The sequence below is a fragment of the Moschus berezovskii genome, chromosome 26 (assembly GCF_049115385.1).
Source record: "Moschus berezovskii isolate FMDL1 chromosome 26, NW_MosBer_1.0, whole genome shotgun sequence".
In the NCBI taxonomy this organism is placed as follows: Eukaryota; Metazoa; Chordata; class Mammalia; order Artiodactyla; family Moschidae; genus Moschus; species Moschus berezovskii.
The window spans coordinates 4,193,698-4,201,527 of record NC_142485.1 but is presented as its reverse complement, the minus strand read 5'-3'; the positions used below and the strand labels follow the sequence as shown (position 1 = coordinate 4,201,527).

Genomic DNA, 7,830 nt, shown 5'->3' with positions numbered 1-7,830 from the left:
TATTTGTAGAAATCAAAACAATAATCACAATTTATATTGGTATTTATATTCTGAAATTTAACGTTTGAAGTCAGATTCAAGTAAATAAATGCATCTTTGAAATTGAAGAATATACAAAAATTTGTGGATATCCTTTAAAACCACTGTCTACTACATTATTTCTTCATGCTTTTCTATACAATGGCCATTTTCACTCTTTTGATTATAGAAAACATATGGCATAATAAAAATAATATATAATCCAATTTAAGAGAGGGGTAAAAATAAACATTAAGTGATTTTTAACTGGAGTACATAAATGTTTATAAAATCATTTGGCTAGGAGAGGATTACCCAACAAAATAATACGCTCATTTTGAATATAAGCTATTTCCACAAAACAATAAATTCTGAGTCTCCTTGTTATGTTTGTAAGCATCCTCCTATGTCCTGTCCACCCAACCCTGCTGCCCAAGCCTATTTTTTTCACAGGTGACCCAGACCTCACCTCTAATTCCCCACAGGCATCAAAAAGCCAATGTACCACTCAACCATAAAGAAAAGGACAAAATAATGCCATTTGCATGAAGATGAATATAACCAGAGATTATCTTACTAAGTGAAGTAAAAAACAGAAAGACAAACACCACATGATATCACTTATATGTGAACTCTAAAATGCAGCACAAATGAACCTATCCATGAAGCAGAAAGAGACTCACAGAGAACAGACTTGTGGCGGCCCAGGGGAAGGAGAGGGATGGATCAGAAGAGTGGGGCTAGAAGTTGCAAACTATGACATCAGTTCAGTTCAGTTCAGTCCCTCAGTCATGTCCAATGCTTTGTGACCCCATGGACTGCAGCACGCCAGGCTTCCCTGTCCATCGCCAACTCCCAGAGTTTACTCAAACTCATGTCCATTGAGTCAGTGATGCCATCCAACCATCTCATCCTCTGTCGTCCCCTTCTGCTCCCGCCTTCAATCTTTCCCAGCATCAGGGTCTTTTCCAATGAGTCAGTTCTTCACCACAGGTGGCCAAAATATTGGAGGTTCAGCTTCAGCATCAGTCCTTCTAATGACTATTTAGGACTGATCTCCTTTAGGATAGACTGGTTGGATCTCCTTGCAGTCCAAGGGACTCTCAAGAGTCTTCTCCAGCACCACAGTTCAAAAGCATCAATTCTTTGGTGCTCAGCTTTCTTTATAGTCCAACTCTCACATCGAGAGAGAATAAATAACAAGGTCTTACTAAACAGCACAGAGAACTACATCCAGTCTCCTGAGAGAAAACATAATGGAAAAGAAAAGCAAAAAAGAGTGTGTGTATATAACTGAGTCACTTAGCTGTATAGCAGAAGTTAGTACAACACTGTAAACCAACTATATTTCAATTAAAAAAAAAATCCCATGTTCCAAGCTCACAAGATTATGGCCTGGGAGACAGTGGGTGGCAATGGTTATTAATCAGGTAAATGTGTTCCCTATGTAAGATGTATCAACCAGAGAACATGTGACCCCCTCCCAGGTGGCAACATGCACACTCCTCTTTGGGAGAATTCTAAGACATGAAGCTGATGTCACTTTCAGATAATGGGGCAGGCCATGGAAAGAAACACTTGGAGTCTCGTAGGTGACGGTCCAGTTCCGGAGAATATGTTTCCTTCTCTTGGAATCTGCATGAGTCTTCACCATCTTTAGGCTTGAACTGGCTACCTTCTCCCCTAAGCTCAACCTACATGCACCCTCTATTCCCTAGACTGCAGACATTCTCTTATAAGCATGATCCCCAAATCCTTATGTCTAAGTTTACCTTCCAGTATGTTCCAGTCTCCAATTTCTTACCACTTGCTGAATATTTCCACATACGTGTCCTACTGGCATTTCAAACCCAGTACGTCTAAAATGGAACAACCCTTGATTTCCTCATCTTCATTTATTTTGTATTAACGTTATCTCAGTTTTCTAGACAGTTAAGCTCACTTGGTGCAACCACTATGGAAAACAGTACAGGAGGTTCTTTTAAAGACTAAAAATAGAGTTGCCATATGATCTAGCAATTCCACTATTGGGAAAAGAGAGAAACTAATAATTTGAAAAGATATGTGCACCCCAATGTTCATAGCAGCACTGTTTACAATAGCCAGGATGTGGAAACAACCTAAACATCCATTGACAGATGAATGGATTAAGAAGATGTGTTACATATATACAGTGGAATACTACTCAGTCATAAAAAGTCATAAAAAAGAACAAAATAATGCCATTTGCAGCAACATGGATGAACTTAGAGAATATCATACTAAGTGAAGTAGGTCAAACAAAGAGAGACGAATACCATATGATATCATTTATATATAGAATCTAAAAAAAATGATACAAATGAACTTATTTACAAAACAGAAATGGATCCACAGGCTTTGAAAACAAACTTACGGTTACCAAAGAGGAAAAGTGGCGGTAAGGTGGATAAATTAGGAGATTAGGATTAGCAAATACACACTACTGTACATGAAGATGGTAAACAACAGGGTCCTACTGTATAACACAAGGAACTCTACAATTAATATCCTAAAGTAAACCATAATGGAAAAGAATATGAAAAAGAATACATGCGTGCGCGTGTATATATATATATATATCTGAATCACTTTGCTGTACACCAGAAACTAACACAACATTTAAATCAACTACACTCCAGTTTTTAAAACAGATTATACATTTATTGATTCCTCCTTTTTCCCCTTCTTCTTTTTCTCTCCCACGTACATTCAACTGCCAAGAGCATTAATGAAGTCACACATGTAGGGGATAGAAAAACACCACCTTAATAAACTCTGCACTGGGAGAGTCTATATGGAATTCTGTGTCTGATTCTAGGTACCTTATTTTAGGTGGATTATTGACAAATGAGAAAGCATCTGCTGCTGCTGCTAAGTCTCTTCAGTCGTGTCCAACTCTGTGTGACCCCATAGACGGCAGCCCACCAGGCTCCCCCGTCCATGCAATTCTCTAGGCAAGAACAATGGAGTGGGTTGCCATTTCCTTTTCCAATACCTGAAAGTAAAAAGGGAAAGTGAAGTTGCTCAGTTGTGTCCGTCTCTTCGGGACCCCATGGACTGTAGCCTACCAGGCTCCTTCGTCCATGGGATTTTCCAGGCAAGAGTACTGGAGTGGGTTGGAGAAAGCATCTAGAAATTGGCAAATATTCAGAGACCGTATTACATGGAAACAAGATGCTTATCATAGAGAAGAGAAACACAGAGATACACAGCAGTTCATGAGATACAAAACTCAGTTTCGAGCACAGCCACCAACGTGTAAATTTTCAAAAGAAATATCTAGAACTGGTTACAGGATACATGACCCTTCACCCAGACTGAGAATGTAAAGGAGTTCGATTATCGACTAAGGAGAGAGGAATTGTAAAGAAATTTCTTGCAAGAGAGTTACACTGTCAGCTTTAACCACTCTTTCCAATCCCAAGCCCAGTGTGTGATTATCAACAGCTCCATGGGGAGAGCCCTACATGCACTCCCTACATCTGGGGGGCAGGGGGTGGTGCCTGCTCCATCATGGAAAGCTGCAGTCCTCTGGGGCTGAGCGGCAGATGTCTAGGAAGTTAACTGTATTCACAGTGAAATGAAGGTCAAAGGTATGCAGAACCAAACTTGATGATATATTGAAAGGTATTCTGACAAGGTGGGGGGGGGTGATCTATCAGTTCCCCAGTAGTCAAAGGCAACGGTTTTTTAAAAGCGAAGTAGTAAAAGCCCCTACCAGGGGCTGTAGCTGAAAGAGAGTTACCTGAATTCAAGGAATCACATTAATTAGCTGCATCATATGAATTGCAGGGGAACATCTAAATCCTTGTTACTCAGAGTATGGTCCATAGCTCAGCATCATCTCTGTCGCCTGGGAGCTTATTAGAAATGCAGAGGCTCAGAGGCCACCCTAGGCCTACCGACTCAGAATCCTGATTTTAATGAGCTCCCCCTGTGATTCATGAGCTCATTAAACTTTGAGACTTAATAAAAAAAAAAAAGGACTCTGCAGCACGGGGAACTCTATTCAATATCCTGTGATAAACCATACAGGAATAGAACATAAGAAAGAATGCAGGGACTTACCTGGTGGTCCAGTGGTTAAGAATTCACCTTCCAATGCAGGGGATACGGGTTCAAACCCTGGTCAGGGAACTAAGATCCTATAAGCCACAGGGCAACTAAGTCACTCATGGCAAGTACTAGATGCCAGGTGCCCTGGAGCCCAAGCTCACAAATGGAGAGAAGTCCGCAGGCCCAAAAAAAAGATCTCATGTGCCACCATGAAAAGCCTGCATGCTGCAACTAAAATCCCATGCAGCCAAATACATATTTTTTAAAGAATATATATGTATGCATAACTGAGTCACTTTGCTGTACAGTTGAAATTAACACAACATTGTCCATAAAGTATACTTGAATAAAAAGCCAAAAACAAACCAAAAAAAAAAACACCCCCAAATCTTTGAGATTTAGGAGCCAGTGTAGGGTGGCGCCTGTCAAGTAAGAATGCTCCTGTCTCCCTTAACTTTTCCTCCTCTCCCTGCTTAGAGCCCCTTGTCTGGAAGCAGCAGGTGCAGAACGGGCCGGGGAAGAGCTGCCCCTCCGAGGCAGGAGGTGGGAGGCGGACGGGAAGACTTCCAGCAGAGACTGAAGGGCAGACGAACTGTCGTGATGGACGCTGTGCCTGTGTTTGCAGCTTGACAAGAAGCGGGCAACCGAGGACGAGATGGTTGGATGGCACCCCTGACTCAGTAAACTTGAGTCTGAGCAACTGGGAGACGGTGAAGCACAGGGAAGCCCGGCGCGCTGCAGTCCATGGGGTCGCCAAGAGTCAGACACGACAGCAACAGCAACTGGCAGCCATGACTCAGAGATTTTGCTGAACAGAGTGTAAGAATCTTCTGTAAATGCCAACAGCTTCTAACCCGAAAAAAGATGTGCATCGTCACACCCCTAAAATGGCTCCTGTAGACACTGGACTGACCCTCTGGTCCGGGATGTTACATGGATAATTTGTCCTTTAGGCGGGACATGGCGTTTACCCTGACTCCTAGGGTCTATACATTGTGCTGTAATATAGTCATGCCTTCAAGAACCAGCAGAGTCTGTGGGACTGTCTGCCCCTATGTTAGTGACCAAAACAATGACTGCTGCTTCCTGACTTCCACATCTCGGGCTCTCTTCACATTGTCCCATCTCGTCCCTTGAAGTCAGCTTGTCAGCTATGAGATCTCGCTTGCTTCCCACTCATTCCTGACATGTTTTTAATTGTGTGTGGGCTGCAGAAACATATGGCTCAGCTGGAGAGAACTGTGTACAAACAAAGTCAACTAGGATCTGCATGTTACATCTTTTCTTATTTTTTTTTAATTTCCAGAGAATTAGTGTCATCTACCTGGTCACTCAGAGACCTTCTCTCCTTGACCACTGGTTCCAGTGACCTCATCCAGTAGGCAAAGCGTGTAACTGGAGAAGGCAATTGATCATCTACCCGTACATTCAGCAAACCTGGAGGGAAGTAAGTGGTAGATTAAACTCCGTCAGGCATCCTTGAGGTGCAAGTAGTTGAGTATATGAATCACCCATCTTTGGATGCAAATTCAGATTCGGCTCATTGTAGCTAATAAAGGAGATCCTTAGTCTCCAGGGCCTTATTTTTTTCCATTTCTGAAACAGAGGTAATAATAGTTTGCAGGACCGTGGTGACTAAATGAACCAACGTTTGTGGCGCACTTGGCATATTTGGGGACCCAGTAACTTTTAGGTCTCTCTCCCCACTCCACCTGACCTTTTCTTTAACTCTTGGCACCCCATTGCATGTGGGAGAGAACTCAACCAAGTACTTAACAGAGAGAGAGATGCAAAAACGTGGCATGTGAACAGCAATTCAAAGAACTGGTGAGGTTTTGCTGGTTGCCCAACAGTTCAGACTTCTTCCAGGGCAGGGGTGGCGGGTTTGTTCCCTGGTCTGGGAGCAAGATCCCACATGCCTTGTGGCCAGGAAACCAAAATGTAAAACAGAAGCAACACTGTAACAATTCAATGAAGACTTTAAAAAGGTCTACATAAAAAAAAAATTTTTTTTAAGCAAAACAAATTAAAAAAAGACCTGGAAGTGTTTGCTCTAACTACGACTCAGCAAAGAACCGTTGTCTTCAAAAGGTTTGAGGGAGAAGTTGGTGGTGCAGAGAAAAGAATTTCCTCCTCTTGTTTTTGGACTCTGTCCTGAGCTGTCCCCAGCCACCACCTCCTGGCACCACCTGGCATCATCACGTCTCCACTGGGCCACCGCAGCCGCCTGCACCCTGGTCTCCCCAGCTCTACGTTGGCCCCGTCTCATCCGCCACACTCCAGCCAGAAGAACATCTTGAAAGCACCAAGCTGGCTGTTTTACCTCCATCTAAAATTCTTCAGGCCCCTCTGACACAAGCCGAGCTCCCTAGCACTCACGGGGCATCCAGATCATTTGGGTTCCGATCCACCTAATGTTCAACACGACCCCCCACCCCACCCCACTGCTTACATTCCCAAGACCAAACCTCATGAATTTCCTTAGAGAGGAAATTCTCTCAGTGTTTTCATGTCTGTCTGCCAGGAACAGCTTCTGACTTGCCCACGGGTGAAATTCATAAAATCAAGTCATCTTCTCTGAGAAGCCCGTCCTCTGCCCCACCTTCCACCCACGGAATGACTCACGCTTCTGTCCCACTTCTGAATCTCTGCCGGCAACAGTGTGTCACGCGTGTACATTGACCAGCGTGTCTCTTCTCTGCCCGTGACCTGCCTCACCGCACACTAACCTCCTCTCCACTCCCGGGACAGCGCCAGGGGGTCACTGCGTCAGCACCGTTGCACTTAAAACCTTAAGCACAGTCTGAGCTGCCAGCAGGATGCCCCGCAGTAAATGCAACCATCCTGGTGCTTCTACCTTGGGGATTCACTGTCTTCCAATTATTATGGTATTTTCTTTGTTGTTGTTTAGTCACTAAGTCGCGTCTGACTCTTGGCAACCCTACAGACTGTAACCCGTCATGCTCCTCTTTGTCCATGGAATTTTCCAAGCAAGAATACTGGACTGGTTGCCACTTCCTACTCCAGGGGACCTTCCCAACCCAGGGATCTCACCCGTGTCTCCTGTATCAGCAGGCAGGTTCTTTACCACTGAGCCACCAGGGAAACCGAGTATTTTTAAATAACGTAATTTATAAAACCGAACTCTGAGTCCATTTTCTTTGGAAATTCTACCATAAAGTGGAAGGACTAGGTCAGAATTTAGTTTCTCAACTTTAATGTCCACAAGGTTCACCTACAAGTTGTGTTCAAAGGCAGCTGCTGGTTCTGTGAGTCAGGTGAGGCCCAAGACGCTGCATTTCTAACAAGTTCCAGGTGAGGCTGATGCTGCGTGTTTATACGGTTGGGTTCAGGATAAAATTAAAGCAGAAAAACTGACAGTCATTTTAAAAAGCCAGGCCAAACAAGAGCAGTTCAATGACAATATCCATGATAAATGGAAACCACTTTCCAGAAATGGTATTTTAATGCAACATTTCAGAAATCCAAATATTGTGTGAGACATAAAATTTAAAAACATGTATGCTGCTGCTGCTACTGTTAAGTCACTTCAGTCGTGTCTGACTCTGTGTGACCCCATAGACGGAAGCCCACCAGGCTCCCCTGTCCCTGGGATTCTCCAGGCAAGAACACTGGAGTGGGTTGCCATTTCCTTCTCCAATAAAAAAATAAACAAAAAAAAACACATGTATACAAAAACATGTATATAATATGTAAACTTGTTGCAAAAGCACT

General features: G+C 43.3%; 1 long non-coding RNA gene across 1 annotated transcript; it reads right to left on the bottom strand.

Annotated features, from left to right (window-relative positions):
* Positions 1-2,717: 2,717 nt before the first annotated feature.
* LOC129549246 (uncharacterized) lies at positions 2,718-6,644 on the bottom strand. The gene is made up of 3 exons (XR_008684518.2): positions 6,564-6,644; positions 5,420-5,532; positions 2,718-3,034 (listed from the first exon to the last, which is right to left on the bottom strand). It is a non-coding gene; the product is annotated as an uncharacterized LOC129549246 (long non-coding RNA).
* Positions 6,645-7,830: the final 1,186 nt, after the last annotated feature.